A 17981-nucleotide genomic window follows, 5' to 3' on the forward strand; every position below is an offset into this window, starting at 1 on the left:
AGAAACACACACAGAGACAGCGCTGTCTTTGTGTGTCTGCTTCTTTCTACGTCTTTGTTCAGTCACGCTTACACATTCTATCATGGATTCAAACCAACTAGCCCGTCAACGTACTTTAACTAAATAAATCAGCACAGTGTCACGCGCGCACAGGTAAATGTGAACACATCGCTCGATGACAGTGGAAACTCTGTGAAAGCGCTGGAGTTAGGAATCGCGGCAGTAACCGCGAGCCGATTGACCTCCGTGCATCTGTCGCTTAAACGCGAACTAAACGTCGAAAGCACAGCGCATACGAAGCTACCGGCACTATACGCACGCTCTGCAAACATCGCAGATCGCTTTGAAGATGAGACTCGCGCGGGCGCGCACTTTGGCCACGTCGCAGACCGCTTTCAAGACACACGAGCACCGGTAACGCGTCCCTACGGCATCCACCAAAGGCGTCTACTACGGCGTCCGCGATTCGCGTGGCCAACACCGCAGTAGACGCCGCGGTTTTCTCCACCCTGTACGGAGCGGCAGGCGAGGAGGACATCGAGGCACCGTAGCAGCCGCCGGAGAAGAATGCCCCTCCTCCTTCGCCTCACCCTCCTGCTTCGCGCGCCACAGGAAAGGGCACGCACCAGGGCCGCGTTCCTCGCTCGCGCACGCGAGATTGAACCGCGTTCGCCGGCTCACCCTCCCAAGCTTTCACTCATACGGAACCTCACGGTGACTGCGGAAATGTGTCTGGAGTGTCCATATAATTGCTATCGCAATAAAAGCGGCGAGAGGGAGGAGGCGCGAGGGGAAAAGCAGAGAGTAGGGTGCAGCGGAACCACGAGGCAGAAAGCGGAAGAGAGTAAGGCAAAAGGGTGAGAAGGAAAGCGGAGTTACGGACAGGCATGCGGCAAGCGCAGAAACGAAGCACTGGCACGGGCTTAGGGCCCACTGCGCATGCGCTACTTCGCCTGCGGCGCCACCGCAGCTAGAGAATGCGTTTAGCGTGAGTCACGCGTTCACGCGTTCCCGCTTTCTACACGGAGAAAGAAATTCCACAAGAGGGGACCGCAGAGAAAGATGAGGGGGCACTCGCCGAAAACTGGCAGCAAGAAACTCGTCACGCCTAATGTTCGCCCCGTCCGTTAGTTGACGCGAGCATCGGAAAGAAAAAAAAAAGTGAAATGAACTTACAGACAATATTTTCTTTTCTTTTTATTCTCTCCCGCTCAAACTAAAACGGTTTGCGTATAAATGAACTTATACCTTGGGACATATTTTTCTTGCATCGCCTAGCAACAAGCTAACGGCACGTCAGACGCGCCAGATGCATGCGTTATGCGCCAGACACGCCACCGAAGCGAGCGAGGCCGGCTGTGCATGTGAAGTTCGCATGTCAGGCGACTCGTCTCTCTTTCTTATTTTTTATTTTGGATGTAGCCTGTTTGTTGGGCTCCTAGCGTATTCTTGCGTTCCTTCTGCACTTCGACGCGGCGCCACTGCACTATTGGACTATACGGCAAGGTGAGAAATTTTGTTTGACACTCTGCGATGCATTTCAAGCACGCAACCGAGATTTGTGACGCACTTAGCGAACAACAGCTCAGCCGCACTGGCGTACACAATTTGAGTTAATGACTAGTACTGGGAGGTGTTTGCGACGCTTTCTATGGGCCCCTATATTATTGTAACTTGTTTCGGTAGTTTTATGGCACACTCGCCGCACCTGGCTTTGTGACACAATACACGTGTCGGTAATGTTTGGGAGGAGTCGGGTATTTTCTACGCCATGTATGTAAAAGCGAAGTGCTTTTGTTTCTAAAGCCGCCCATTCACCACTTTCGCACGTTTCGCCTCTGCACGCAGTATTCCTATAAGGTTTAAACAACAAAATGGCACACGCTTGTAATTTACTTCTTTCAGCTAGTGCCGTCCGGTGGAGCTTCGCACGGGAAGTACTGCTGCTTACCTGGTGCCACAACGATGGATAAATGCATAAAAAGCCCGAAACGGGCATTTATATCGAGCAAAATAAACATTTCCTCATTTACAAGGCGTCTTGCGTCTACTGTATGAAATTGCTCATGGCACAGATTTTATGGAGGCTTGTAGTTATCGTTCGCAATCATTTTTACTAATTAATAAAATGATTCTGCACTAAGAGCGCGCGCTCTAGAGCAGAAGCAAAAAAAAAAGAAGAAAAGAAGAAAAAATAAATACCTGCCACGCCGATCAGCGCAGCCGGCGTTACGCGTAACCAGGGGCGCTATAACGTAAAACTATTCCAAACTTGTCTATTCCAATTCTGCTATCAGCCCTCCACGATTGGTGAAAAACTTTTTTCGACCACCCCCACTTCACCTGTCTGACACGCGACGTCACGAAAACCGCGGTACCTCCCCATCTGATATGATGTGTACACACTGATTATGCATGATTTGACAGAAAAAAGAAAAACAGTTATTTCTGATTCGACCCCTTTTCGCCATTAGCCCTCGGCTATTGGTAAAAAGTTTTCGGGCTGCACCCACCTCACCTGCCTGTCAGGCGACATCACAAAACCGCAAGAACTCACCGCGTCAAAGTGACGTGTACGCGATAAAGATGCATTAATATGCCGAACAAAACTGAATTTTCTTCGGAATAGCCGCAGGCTGCCCCGTTCCGAAAGGAATAGAAGATGGCTGCCGCCGATCGCTCAGCCACTGGCTACTCGCACCTGCCGGAGAGCATGGGTGTATTTGCGTATAATAAAACGTTTTGCGTGGCCGTGTAACGTTTTCGAGCACTTTCGGCATGTTTGCCCCCTCATTCTGCCAACTCTTCTTTGCTGAGGGTCCGTTTTAGCGTCATTCTTGAGCTTCCGTTGCATGCCGCCGCGATTTTCGACCAGCCACCGCAAGCTAAGTAAGGGAACGCCGACCAATCGTAGACGCCGGCACCACCCTCTTCGTCCGGTTATCGACTTTCAGTGCAGTGGCTCGGCCCCATCGAATCCCTCTCCACTTGAGCGTTCTCCTCGCCTCTTGTCAGCCAATTAGATACGACAAGCCACTCAGTGTAGGCAATGTTATTCGTTTTTCAAGCAAACAAAAGTGACCCTCTATGAACGAGGAGAGCGTTTGATTGGTCTGTTCAGACAACCCTGCGGGTGACCGCCCGGTGCTTGCGTTGGCGGTTACGCAAATTTGACGTCAGGAGATCGGAATAGAAATATATTGGAATAGTTTTACGTTATAGCGCCCCAGCTAGCGTTGAAAACGCGCGCGCCCAAAAACGAAACGGGAAGTTTGGTTCAGGTGTTAATCCCATCCGCTTGGGTGCGCCACAGTCAGTTCGGCCGCTGTGCTCTTTGGGAGTGTCCGCTCTTGTGGAATGTCTCTATGCTTTCTTTCTAAACTATGAGCGACGCAACCGGTGGAAATTCTTCGTCTACCGCAGCTGCTAAACGAGCTGCCCGAAAAGAGGCTTAGCGCCGCTGGCGAGAGCAGCCTGTCGTTCAGAATCAAATTAGTTGCCTCAATATATCGCAATTAAACAAAGAAGAAGAAACACACCTATACAGTTACGCGCTCAAAATTCGCATTAGGGAATATCGTAATCGTTGACGAAATTTTCTTGCGTTTCTTGTGAAACAACGATCGCTAGGCTTTTATTATGGCGAATACAGAAAAGAACTGTCCAATACTGCTGCAGGCGCGGCTTTAGTCGTTCGTGTGCAATGACGTAATAGGTACCTTTTTTTTTTTTACTGCTGTTTTACTGCAGCGTAGCATGCACAAGCAATATAAGTGCTCATAATTGGCTCCAACTCATACCATGCTATATTTGTACTGCAAGCCACGTTTCACTGCGATAAATTGCCTCAAATGCGACATAAATGGTGACGAAACACCATACGAAGAATTACATGTTTCGAGAAGTTCAACGAGAAGGCATTCCGAGATTTTTATCATGCGCATGGCCTTTCCCACGACCCCTTCTCAGGCGCTCGCGAGTGATTTCTTGCTGCAACGTCGTGACTTCCAATGTAAAAAATAAAGAGCCTACCTTTAACTCCCGATAGCCGAAAACGGAAACAAAATCTTTTATATTACTTTGCGTTTAGTTGCAAGCGTAATTGCGATCGGAAGTACCCTTTTCCACGATTAGTTAGATTTACATCTATTCCTGTTGAATTTATAACGAGTATCAGTGTGGTTCTGTACAATTGTGCTCATCGCCAAGGGTGCCTCTTGACTGTGCAGGCAAAACGGGCATGATCGCTTGCGGCTCTGTGAAAGAAACTAGCCGCGGAGTATCGCCAGCTGCAACAAACCTCTGACTGCGATTGTGACGTCCCCGTCGGAGAAAACATGGCTTGAATTGCATCTAGGAGGCGTTGAGCCAGGCTAACTTCTTCAATTAAGGCACCAGTCCCGTACTTGTCAACACGTTTAGAAGTGTGACGCGTCTTTCCAATTCTCGCGTCCTGTGATCAGGCATTGACGACATGTTTGTATATTATCTTCTGTACCTTTTAGCGATCCCTCAGTCGTTGCCTGCCCTACCGGATATTGCAGACCTCACTTCAACGAAAATCGTTATCAGTAAAGCTGACCGATGAAAGCGGCCCGATGCGGCAGAGCAGCGTCAAGAAGAATGATAAATCCGGGAAAAATGTTAGGAGCCTCCACCAACATGAAGAAACAGACAGATACGAGATGTGAAAAAAAAAGAGAGAAAAGATACCGGATGTCATTTCAAAGTGATGCAGCAGTTCCTGAAAGCCAGCTGCCGTCAGCAAATGAAAGACGCCCTCAAAGCACTCAGGTTCTTGCAAAGTGCATATCATCGCCAGCCTATTTGTATCTTCTGCAAGACATGCAATCTCCAAATACGTCATGCACTCTCCAAATACTCTTGCGTTGGCCGACACCGTTCTGAGCTTGCAATTGTCCCAATCTCCTCGCACCACCTAATTCGCTCTCTAGACAGCATTTCCCTTCCCTTGGCGTCCATTTTGTTACTCTAACACACCGCTGGTTATCTGCGCTACGCATTACATGACAGGCCAAACTCGACTTCCTCCAAATATCAGCTAGAATATCAGCTACCAATGTTCGCTCTATATTCCATACCTGTCGTTTTGATGTCTCCTAATGTTATGTGGAATATAATTGAGTTGTACATATAATTTGGGGAGATGTGACGCTATCTGTCATGGATATTGTTGCGATGACTAAGGATAATCCTTAATAAAACGCCACAAAGGCTACTGGACACTTCATCTTTTTTTTAAATATAACGGTCACATAGCTGAATGATCATATCTGTCGCATGATGAAATACACTACACGTTGAAGTGAAACGCAATACTGAGCCACACGAGTATGCGACCAAATGGCGCGCACAATTCCTGGATAAGCGGGGTGATCGCGCAAACATTGCGCTTGTCCATGTGCCACGTGTGTCCTTCTTGTTCACGTGGCTCAGCAGGCGTTTAACTTCAGCGTGTACAGCACACTAGCACCAACCTTAGACCTTGCAGCAGAAGTTGTGCACCAAGGCCTCAATCGGCTTTAAATATGTGTACCAGTGCCAGGCCCTGCCCTCGAAAACAGAGCTGAACTTATTCTCGTCTGCACACCGTGGATTCTTCCTTAAAGCTGCGAGTGTCACCGAAAGCTTTCAGTTCGATGCACCATTGTTGTAGCAAGGTGGGACTGCATCTGGCTCGGGGTGGCGCCTCAAGGGCTTACTCATTACCCATTGAAATGGGCGACACATCTCTGTGTTGCTCTCGCGGAAACGAATTGAACAACTTTTGTGCCTTTGTGCCCGATACGACATCGATCGCGAATCTCTCCGGACAACATTAGGCCGGCTGCACTCGAGACTGCGTGAAGAAACGAAGACCCTCAATTGGACCATGCGCGTCGCTGGTGGATAAATCGACGAGAGCATTACCGCAGCACCTCAAGACAACAGGTCTCTGCGATTGTTTGTATATACACTCGCTGCACGTCATCACGCCTGTGCAAAACTACTGCTCTTTCTCTCGCCTTGTTTCTTTTCTTTTCGTCCCTTTATCCCCCTCTCCCTATGTGCAGGGTAGCAAACCGGACGTGCGCTTGGTCATACTCATCTCCTTCATTTATTCTCTCTCTCTCTATTTTTCTCTCTCTCCAATGCAATATGCCTTGCTTACGAAACGGTAACTCCCATTTCTCCACCCATCTAATATGTTTTTTTTTTTTTGTTATAAGCGTCACGAAGTTCTCTACCAAATACTATCTCTGTATTATCACTTCGTGTATTCTGCGTTATTGCTATGTCGCGGCATTCTGCCTGGGTTATAGATTGATTTGCGTTTAATTGTAAATTACTGGGCAGCGTCCGTTTGGACCAGTACACAGTATGACGTGGTGCGGTGTGGTGTGGAGGGGTGTGCCATCGTGAACATGCACTACATCCGTTTCAAGATTGTGGCTAGTTCATCTCCAACTAATCTCCTATGCTCGTTGCCATTTCATGCTTACACCTGCTTTCGATTAAGGGAGAGCCAGCATTTTTTTCGCACTGGTATTTCATTGGCCTCTCAAAATATTTTATTTAGAGGCTCTTGCGGCTCTTTTTCTTGTCGTTTACTCATATTATTGTTCACTTTCCCTGCAGTAATGAGAATTTGCGGTTGATTTCATTGGAAGCTATCTTTAGCACTTATCAGGAAGTGTACTTCAGGAGTCAAGAAATCAGGGCTTGTGAGCTGACGTCCTATTACGAACTCGAGGAAAAGACTCCCGACATATGCGGGCATATTCTCCGTACAGATATTTCAAAGACCGCAGAAATCGTGAGGGTGATTTACTGTGATGGCATTGTAAATGCCGGCAACTGTCGCGTCGCCGGCTTCTCCACAAACAACAAATTGTTCAATGAGGACAGGATGATGATATGCGATGACATGATAAAGGAAAAAAGAACGATCCCACAATAAAGCAAATTTCGTAAACATGCTTAAACAACAACAATCAACTTAGAAAAAAAAAAAAACAGCACCCAAATCTGTCTATAAACCACACAAAACGCTGGGACATTAAAATAACACACAAATGACTTACAAAGTATTAATACATAGATACAATATAACTTTCAGTAAAGAATGTAGTTTTTTGAGCTGAACGCTGTGAGGACGCCTTATCCTATGGCCTGGCCAATCAACATGTATATGCTGAAAGGACGATTATCAACGTCATAGTGCTTGCCTTCAAAGTACATCTTTACTGTTCAAACTTAGGACTAGCCTAACAGAATGTAAACATCCTACATTCTCCCATGAATGGCCACACGTGCAAAAAAGCATAACTGAATGACGTAAACGATACAATGAGCTACCTGTACAGGCCACTTCTAACTTGATACGATGAATCAAAGAGTCCATGTCACGGTCAGCACCAGCTTAGATCGGCAACTGTAGAAGGGGGTGAACTCTATGTTGTTCGTAAAATTGGCGTCAAACCGATAAACTTTCGATATAGACGCACCTGCACAATTGCTTTTTTCTAATCCTGGCGTCAGCCCTCGTGTATCGAGTTAGTGCGACAGGAGCGGAATGATGTGCTTCTCTAGCCATTTTGTCGGCTTCAGGGTTTGCTGCTATAACAACCTTTCCAGGAATCGTTTATCTATACGCTTACGCTGGTCTTCCTCTTATCATTTACTCAATGACGATCCCGCAATAGAACGGGACTAAGACTGAAGAAGAAGAGTGACGATCTAATGTATGTTTTCACCATAAAATAATCGGCGTTATAGACACGTTTAACCTGTGGAGCAGCTTCAGAGAGGGCTGTATAAGAAACGACTATAAACCTAAATCAGCCCTAGCTGACCGTTGACCACGACAAGACGGCGCGGCGGCAATATCATCGCTATCAGTAATTACGACACCATTATGATGGCGCGATGACTGCATCAGGATGACGCAGGGTCTTACGTTCAAGCCGACTGTTGTATACGCACAAGTTAGTTAAGCAAGATAATGCTAAGCAAGACAACAGCACACACATACGCACACGCACGCACGCATGCACGCGCACAGGCTCACAGACTGTATACACACATGGTCTTTCAGAGTACAGAGTTAACCATAACTAATGCATCATACAAAAACCACCTGAATATTCGCAAACTGTACGCCATTCCCGCACAACATTTTCAATATCTCAGTTTTAGACATTACACGTAATTCCTCAGTGGTTAATCTCCGGCTATTTACAGTTGAAGGCAGGTATGAAGAGTTGCAGAAGCACATAGCTAGGATTTGACTTCTGAAGTTCACGATTTATACAGAATGTCCCAGCTCAATTTAGCCAGAGCTTAAAAATATACAAATTCCACGTAGCTGGACAAAACCAAGGTACTGTTGTTTGCGTCGCTTGGACATTCTCATTTTTTTTTCATTCTGTCTAATTAGATAATTAGTCTTAATTAGTTACTCGACTTCTGAAATATTAAAATTAGATGAAGAGTGCCAATGAGAAAATTGTCGAGCGACATGAAAAACTTCCGAAAGAGCTTTCTGTTGCTCAATACGTGCTACATAAAAGTTTTTCCGAGCGTGAAAGAAGCCCGCAAATGAACGCAATATTGCCGCGCGATTGCCCGCTATTCGAGGGCTTCTTGCACGCTCGGAAAAACACTTTTATGTAGCACGTATTGAGCAGCAGAACACTGTATCGGGAGTTTTTCATGTTTTTTCACAATTTTTTCATTGACACTTTTCATCTAATTATAATATTTCAGAAGTTCAATAACTAATTATGTAATTAGGTAGAATGAAAGAAATAATCCGAGTATCTCCAAGCGGCAACAAATAACATTACCTTGCTTCCGTCCAGCTACGTGGCATTCGCATATTTTTAAACGTCCGCTAAAGTTAGCTGGGACACCCTGTGTATAGTAGGGGTGTGAGAATATTCGAAACTTTCGACTAACAAATTGAATAGTGTACTATTCGATTCGTTCTTTGAATTGGATAGTCGCTATTCGTAAGGATGAATATTTCTCGAATGCTTTTCCAGTGTTTGAAAACGTCAACTGCGCCCAAATAAACATAAATTTAGAGCAAAAGTAGGGTAAGTTTTCACCCCCGTAGGCATAGTATAGACATAAAACATGAGTACTTGTGAAGTGGCGCAGGCTGCGTCACTTAGGTCGCCATACTTTACAGGTTGCACAGCGATCATTCGCACACTCTGAAGAGCCCTGTGCGTGCGAAGAAACTACACTTGTTTGCGTATAATGCTCCATTTATGCTCTTAATAAACAACGCTTCTTAACACACTATATAATGACACAAACATGCTAACTTTAAGAATGTCAACATCATATTATATAATTGTCATAACGGCTGTCCAGTTTTCGAAGGCCATTCGAAAAGTATATATATTCGATATCCAACTTGATTCTGGCGCTATTCGATTCGTGTTCGATTAGGTTTTAAAATCACTACTCGTACATCCCCAATGTATAGAACATACATCTACACTGCCTATATACCTATGCTTTCTGTCTACTTATATATACACATCTTTATCGTGGAAAATGAATTAGTTCGGCAGAAATCTGCAAGGTGGACGATTATTTTTAAAAGATTCAAGTATCTACCTGAGAGTACCATAAACCTAGAAGGAAACGGCTAGGGGTCTCTTAAAGCAAAGCTTCGCAACTGGGAAAAAATTCGTGAAGGTCGGAGAACCGAACGCGGAACCAATGCCTTTCCGGAGCGGTCGCTATAGCAACTGAGCGAACCGCGACTTGTCGCTCAATTCGGCCGCGCTCTGCGATCTAATAACCTTCTACTTACCTTAGATGGCAGAGCGACCGACTCGAGAAGGCAACCACTGGACCAATACGACTTTTTGCGCGTCTGCTAAGCCTTTCCTTCTAAGAAGCACCTACGTGTTTTCTTTTTGTCTTCGGGCTAGTCTTAGGCGGATGACAGTTTGTCGCTTTCAAATCCTCATTTTTCATGAATGCTAAAAAAGAAAAGAAAGTCTTGTGCCAAGCACATGAAGATTTCGCGCACCTTGTGCCACGCAGAGGAATTCGAAAAGTGGGAGTGAAGCAGGAGGCGCTGTCGCTCTTTCGTTCCCATTACCCCTCTCCTGCCAGTTTCCGAGATGAATGCCCCAACGAATAAGGTTAGGCCACGCAGATCAGCTGTGGACAAAACCACCACTTCCCCACACCTTCACTCCTCTTGACAAGCTAGTATACTATCGGTTCCCCTGACCATTCCGGAGGTACAGTACGACCATCGATTCACTAAAAGGGATGATCGCCTACTACCACTTTCGGATGTGACCAAGTGCCAACGCGCTGAACTTGGAACACCGGTAGAAGTAGCGGATCAAAAGGAGCGCAGGCACTTCTTCTCTGGAAGCTACATTTCACCATGGCCGATCCAGTCGACGTTTTGAACGTTACCACAGTCTCCGCTTTTGTTCCGCATTCGCCACCTTATCGCTCAGAATCTCAATTACGACACCGCACGCATGAGCGGCTACCGCTGAAGTGAGCGCCGCGTTGCAGAGGAAACAGAACCGCGTCCGCCAGCGTCCGAGCGTTTCTCCGCGCTTTCGCTCGTACGCGAAGTTCGGGACGACGTCATACGACGCGCGCATGCCGACGAGCCCCGCCCCCCGAAAATAGCGCTCTCAGCGAGAGTCGGCCGCAAAAAGAACGGCGTGCCGTTTTGCCGTTGGGTTTCCCCCCACCACGAGCACACTCGTGGCCCGCCTGCCCTTTCCCCATTCTTGTGCTCATCGGGCTTGCACCTGTTGAGCCCCCGCCGGCTGCCACTCACGCCTCTCCTCTTCTTCCTCCTCTCCTCCTCCTCCTCCTCCTCATCCTCATCGGTGCGTTCGCCGGTGTGCGCGTTCGGGGGAGGAGGGCATCAGTTTGGCTCGGGTGCGAGGGGAGTCGTCGCGCTGGACCAATCGAGTAGCACGGCGGGCGACGCGCCTGCGCCGCCGGTGGGCACATAAAGACCGCGCCGGTCGCAAACAGCGCGCACACATTGTTTTGGAGGCACTGCCCTTAACACGCTTTTTTCTTCGGTCCCGTTTCGGTATCGGCGGCAAGACCTCGTTCCTCGCACGTGCGGAAGCGATCGCCAAGGAGAGGGAGAGAAAAGCGAACAGCGTACATCGGCGGACAAATTTCGCGAGCGCGCGGCGCCGCCAGTGCAAGTGTGACTTTCGCTTTTATCGCACGTGCTCGAACCACCGCTTCAGCGGCATCACCGCCCGCCTTCTCTCGCTGATCTGGAAACCGCGTGCCACCAGTCCCTGCCACCCAGCCCTCCTCTCGTAGGCCTCTCCCGTAGGAACAAGCCTGTGCGACCCGCCAACCGCATTATCGCCTCCGGCACTCTCCGACCTCGGCTCGAAAAAAAAAAATCGGCTCCTGATTCGGCCACTACGTACCAAGGTGAGTTGGCGCAAACTCATGTAACTTGGTTCTCGGCGCTGTTTGCACGGAGCCCCAATAGAGGCCGTATCGAACTGTGGGCTTTAGAAAGCAAGGCCCAGTTTTTCTTTTTCGTGGGTGGCGCGTTTGGTCGACAAAAACAGAGAAGACTTATTCAGCGTCGCGTTGCTATCTCTGTAGCTTGACAGAGCCAGCTTCGAAAACGCATCCTGCACACAGGCTCTCTTTGACATCTATGTGCCGCTTGAAATACCACCGGTTTAGAGAACCCAATTGCAGTGTAGAATATTCAAAGGCATTCGGCGATAAAGCTTTCTTTATACGAGCGGCAGCGTAGTGCATGTGTCCTAGACATTCTGTACATGGCACGTGGTGGCCATACACTGCAAGTAATGCGGACTCTGCTGACTAAATATTAACTTTTCTTAATACTTTATTATGTGGCCATTTGATTTCTCATTGCCGTTTTCTCCGCTAAAAGAAAGCGCTGTCTTTTTCCCAGCATTCAAAATTTTCAAGTGGCCGGATGATTGTGTTACATCCGACGTTTGCATATCTGAATAAATGTGTGAATACTTTGTTATTAAGAAGACTAATGTGCCAATTATAGGAAGCATTATATCTCTGCAAACAGGGATGTGGACAGCAAGAAATATACTGCGAAAGAAGGAAAGGTATCTATCTGCCTGTCATTGTTTCGAGTCCAGACAGCCGGAACAAAAGATGAGGAAATGTGATGAAACCACTTTAACATCGTGCGGATCTGCGATAATTGTCCTTGTTACCTGAAAGTAAAGCAAACAGAAATACCACTCGAAATCGAGGTACAGAGCTATCAATAACTCTCGTGAGCTGATACAGCAAAATTCAAGTAGCGATCACATAGTTGTTGCTACAAGATAGTTGTTGCTTCGTGCAACCAAACAAGGTATCGCCGCGTGAAACATCCGTCTGTCGCGCGAGCAACTGAGACGGCAGGGGTGGGGCATTGACACGCGCGGTTGAGCGATATCACAATGATGCTCTCACAAATTCTCTTACTTAGAGAGAAGGGTTTTCCCCCCGCCTCACTCTAAGCTAAGCAGGCCGCAGGCGGTCACACTAAGACTTCTGCAAACGAACTCGTACCCAAATCCGGCGTCCCTTAATAGCATATATCCAGATATTTATCCAAATTGTTCTTGCGTGGCCTGTGGTGAGGTAGCTACGTTGCCTCATATGCTCTGGGAGTGCGGGTCGCTGGGCCCGACGTTCACCAAGGAAGAGTGGGACGCGCTCCTGCGAAGTCCTGTCTTTGAGGATCAAATCCTGGCCGTCCAGCGCGCCCGCGATCGGGCCGGCAGACTAGATCTGTCAGTCCCGTCGTGGGATTAGCCGGGTGCGCGTTTTATCGCGCTTTGCTGGACCAAATAAAAGTTTATTCACTCACTCACTCACTCACTCTCACGCGCGCAAAACACCAAAGATTAGCCACCGAATCTAAAGGTACGAGCCAGCAGGACCTAAGCAAAACAATGTGGACGAAAAAATATTCGAAGTGCCAGAGGAATATATAGTGCTTGAATAGATGATGGCTGCTCCTACACTTTTGATCTGTAGAATTGTGTCACCCAAATGCAATGCTCTCAGAAGAGCCTTGCTGTGTAATCTAAATGAATAAGTGTGATATGCGCTCTGCGCTCTCATTACTTATTACCACTGCAGTTATATTGCATGATTAAGTTACTTGCATGTGTGGCGCTGAAATCAACTTTAGCCTGCGCGTTCACCAGGGGCTTGGTCAGGCAATAGACGAATTGCCTGTCAGGCCAGTTGCCAAAATAGAGTGACTGATTTCCACCAGTCATATTGCTTTCCAGCGAATCACAAACTTGTAAAGATACCTTTCCCGTAAACCACGCTTGTGATTCAGGGTGCTTACATGCACTCAAGATAACAATCGGGCTCCTTGAAAGGCATGTCTCCTGTAATGAAATCCAGGTGGGCAAGACAATGCTGGCAGGAACCATCTCATGGATAACTGACGACGATAGTGCGATTAACATTGAAGCATTGTAACGACATACCGTGTTGCCACCACCGAAACGCGTCACATATGAGGCGTTTACTGCAGCTGGGCTCCTACCTCGCGCTTCCCTGTGGCCACGCTGCGGCCCCTAGCGGTGTTGCCGGAAAGTGTGTGTGTGGGGCGCGTGTCTGAATATGTATGACGCCTGATCGATTACGCCCATCACTGGGGAAATTCTAGAGCTATTCTTTTTTATTGAAAATGTTGGCGAAAACAGTTGGAGACATGCTTATATATATAACAGAAAGTGAATCAAATATCCTGCAAAGTTTAATCGCATTAAATATTAGGCAGAAACCATTCGAGGTTGATTGTCAAAGTCAAGCGATAGCTTACCGGTAGCTCTTCTGAGATATGCTTCTAGCGACCCTTATTGGTTAGTTTTTCATTGCTTAATGCTATGAGGAATGCGAGTTCTATGACGCTGCACTGCCTTCAGGATCGTCTCACACAGTCGCCACGTTTGATTACATTGTCTCCAGAATCGTCCCAGCTCCGATGACGTTGTCTCTATGATTGTCTTTGTTCATTCAATCAGACAGTCGCCCGTGCAAAGCGGTGTGAACAGTAACTTTAACACGAAAGCTAAGTAAACTGCCAAAGCACGCCACCGGGGGAGTGATCGGAGATCTTTGTTAGGAACAGAACGCGTTCAGTCACTGCAATGTCACAAAGTGGGCGGTCCTCAAAAATTTTGAGAACGGGAGGGAGAGAGCCGCCAATAGGCAAGCGGTGAACTCTCCTAAGTTGACGTGCCTCGTTGGTCGTCTGCTTGGGTACACTATACTGCAAAACAAAATGTTGCTCGCCTTCTAATGGATAAAATATTTATGTGAAATAATATATCTTTCTTTTCAAGCTTAAACACGTTTTTATATAGCAAATAGTAATACGTATGGCTTCTGCAATTTTTTACTATTGGTTGTTCGGCATGGTCCTTAGGTGGTGTCACGCAGAGCGAAAAAAAAAAAAAAACGACTGGAGCAGTGGTGCGCTTTTCAAAGGGCAACGACAGCATCGTGTCATTGCGCCGCAATGTCTGGCTATAGGCCCCCGATCTCTGCGCGTCAGAAGGCGCCGATCAACGCCCTGTTCGTTTTGGGAAGCGAAAGCGACGCCAGAATTCACTTTCTGCCATCTTTTCAAATGCATTTCGCACCTCCAACCGCTCAGCTTCCTCCTCGAGCAACGTCAACACACTAACCGAAGCTCCCGTTGCAAGCGCCATATTCTCGAATAAGGCTATGGATTGGATCCGAACGTGCCATTTTGTAGCCGCAGCCGCCGCTTGGATTCAATCCAATCCACCACACGTGCCATGCGAACAGAACACTTCTAGTCGCGTTCTGCTTTTAGCAGACGACGTGCTCGGTTTCAGAATGATTGACAGGAGAGTGTCATCATTTTGACGTCACCGAAAGCGTGGCAGCCCTGCGCGGCTGACGACGTCGGCGCGACCTAGGCCAGTCGCGTTAGGCGCAACTGAACGCGCGTTTCGAATAACGATCTCCGATCGCGCCCAAGAACTTTGCCGGGGCAGCAGGAAGCCGTCCATAACATTCGAAAGCATCTATAACAGACTATCGCCTGTGGCATTCGATCGTAGCGAAATAACAAATTGCATGACGTGGAGGCTATCGTGCACTTGAAATGCTGAGCGAAAGGAGGTGGAATCTCGTGACAGATAGAGATGATGACGAATTCCTGGATAGAACTTCTAGAAAAAAAAAAAAAAAATGTGCGTGCCAGCGCTCACGGCGTTCTAGATATCACCCGGCAGTAGAACGGGAGAGCGCACTTGGAGCAAATACAAGGTGTTCATGTTCCGCTGCTAAAAATTACCAGAAAATACGCTTGCCTATAGGAACTACAATTGATCTATCTCAGTAACATATTGGGTTCACAACTTGTAATACTAGAAAACGTGGGTGAATGAACTAAGTTCTTTTGAGAACACCTGAACCTACTTATCAGCGCTCTCACAGCTGCTTCCTTTGTTTCGTCCAGTTTCATTTCCTATTGGTTGTAAAATTCGATAAAGCCCACACTATATCTCCGCCGCTCCATACAGCTAATGATTCATACCAGACCAAAACTCGGCAATGTCCTGAACTATGTGGCCACACACGCTTGGCGTATCTTCATAGCACACGTACTATACGTGATTAATCTTTAACCCTTCCTATAAAGAGAGAGCAGAGGCAGACACTACCTGATTATCGCTACAGCTTGCCTGAACTATGACGTCAGAGTACGTGTTTGGAACCGCGATGACGCGTAATCACGTTAATTACGAGAACGCGGGGTTTTGTTCGGATACTTGCAACGTCAGCGCTATGACCTCGCGCCTAATCCGACAAGACTGATGATGGGGGCGCAGGCGTTAAAAGTTGCAGGCGGTTTTTTGGTCTGGAGCACTTGCTGCAGTCATTTGCTCTACCTTGAAGAGAGCGTGTGTTTCTTGCGCACGAACAGCTAATATTTCAGATTACAGAGACGTTACACCATATAAGTGATGCAGGCCATAAAATAAATTTCCAATGACTGCCAAGTCACTGCGGGATTATCGGCAATGAACAGGCCGATCAAGCTGCCTGTTCAGCCCATACTGAGGACCACCACGTACCAATTCCACTTTCCAGAACTGACGCAGCACGGAAGCTCCGCCTGCTTCCTCGGCAGTGCACCACATCGTAATGGAATCAGCCACATTTAAGAAATTCTCTACTCTATTCCTTTGATCCCACATTAAGTCTTCGAGCCCCATCAAAGCTTCGCCGTGGACACGCCACGCTTTTGTATCGACTGTGGTTGGGCGTTGCGTTTACCAAAGCCTATGCCTTCCGCATAGGGATGACCGACACCGCAACATGTGGCCACTGCGGCCATGAAGAATCGATTGGCCATATTTTGTGCGCCTGCTCGCAGTACAGTTCACAGAGGGAATGCCTTCGCCCCGAACTTGACCAGCTGAACGGCCAACCACTACCGAAAAAAAAAAATTCTACACTATCGAAAAGACCTAACGTCACAGAAGAAGGCCGTGCAAGCGCTATGCCCTTTTTGCGATCTACCGGTTTTTGTGAACGTCTCCAACTGGAACGCCTTCTGTATGTGTGTCTCTGTGTGCGCGTGTTTTTTAACGCTTTCCTCTCTGTCCTCTTTCTATCCCCTATCTCCCATCCGCAGTGTAGGGAAGCAAACCGGAGACAGATATCTGGTTAACCTCCCTGCCTTTCCTCTTCATCTCTCTCTTGAGAGTGAAATGCAGGAGCGTGGCATATCACCTTTAAGCCCTAGCTGGTTTGCTGTTACCACATTTGTGACTCAGTGGCTAGATGTATTGCTGAGAAGCACGAGGTTCGGGGTTGGATTCCCAGGATTCACCAAATTACGGCGTCTTTCATAGCCCTGGTGTTTGTTTGTGGCGTCACACCTTACATATCAATCACATTAGCCCCTTTGTTTTGCTGGGACGCGAAACCCCATCAATCCGTCTATATGACTTCCTGTACTTCTCTTAGGTAAAAGGTAAGTCGAAAAAAGAATATTAAGCATGAACAGAGGGAGACAGTAGAGATGAAGCGTTATGATACAAAACATACGTACACATTGGTCAAAGGCTTTTTTTTAAAACTTTCTGTAAAGATAATTCCCGGAAAAACAACAACAACAACTGGTCACGGGCTTCAACCTGAGTCATTTAACGAACTGAAGAGATTCACCACTGGACGGGGAAGCCGAAATCATCCAAGAAGTCGTGATGTCACCTCGCGCATTGCAGATTGGGACCTCAAAGAACACCTCCTATTTCGGACGGCAGCCTACAACTTACAAGTTTTGTCACTGCTGGCTTGGAGCTTCGAATAGAGGTTCTTTTCATCTATGAGCGTTTCACGCGGAATCTCAACCAGGCTCGCCCTCTAAATTTTTTTTCCCTAGAGCAGTGGTTGAAATAGAAGCGCTAACAGCTCTGCAGTGTTCGAGGAATTAGAACGGGCCTGCTGCGCACCAGGTGCGACAAGTTGTAAGATATGTATGTGGCAACCCCGTGCGCAGGAGAGCAAGTCCCTTCGTGGAAATCTTGGCTCAAGCTTAATATCACTTAATTCTTCCACCACTATAGATGACTCCGTCTCCATCTGCCTGTGAACCTCTGTCTCGCTTGACTCCGCGTACGGAAGGTATTTTGTCTCGCTTAAGCACTGAGCACCGAGTGCGTCTAACCCAACACAGGGCTGCAGTCGCTGTTTGGCCGCGCGCTTGCAAAAGGCCCGATCATGAGCGCTGGTTCGCTTCCGAAAGTCCTCGCCGAGGAGCGCGGCCCCTTGCCGCCAAGCTCTCGCCGATAGCCGGCAATATGTGCTCGTAAACTGCGCAGACAGTGCTATTGCGGTCGTATACCGTGGTGCCACCCGGAGCATAAGAAAGGAAATGCTCCGTCAACTACCTC

General features: G+C 47.5%; 1 protein-coding gene across 1 annotated transcript in view; it reads left to right on the plus strand.

Moving 5' to 3' along the window:
* The first annotated feature begins 11020 nt into the window (after window positions 1–11020).
* LOC126536903 (uncharacterized) overlaps window positions 11021–17981 on the plus strand; it is a 35699-nt gene continuing 28738 nt past the window's right edge. The window contains exon 1 of the mRNA XM_050183950.3: window positions 11021–11460. The gene's annotated coding sequence lies outside the window, so the exon portion shown is untranslated. The remainder of the gene's footprint in view (window positions 11461–17981) is intronic.

This window comes from Dermacentor andersoni, chromosome 4 (assembly GCF_023375885.2).
Source record: "Dermacentor andersoni chromosome 4, qqDerAnde1_hic_scaffold, whole genome shotgun sequence".
Classification (NCBI taxonomy): Eukaryota; Metazoa; Arthropoda; class Arachnida; order Ixodida; family Ixodidae; genus Dermacentor; species Dermacentor andersoni.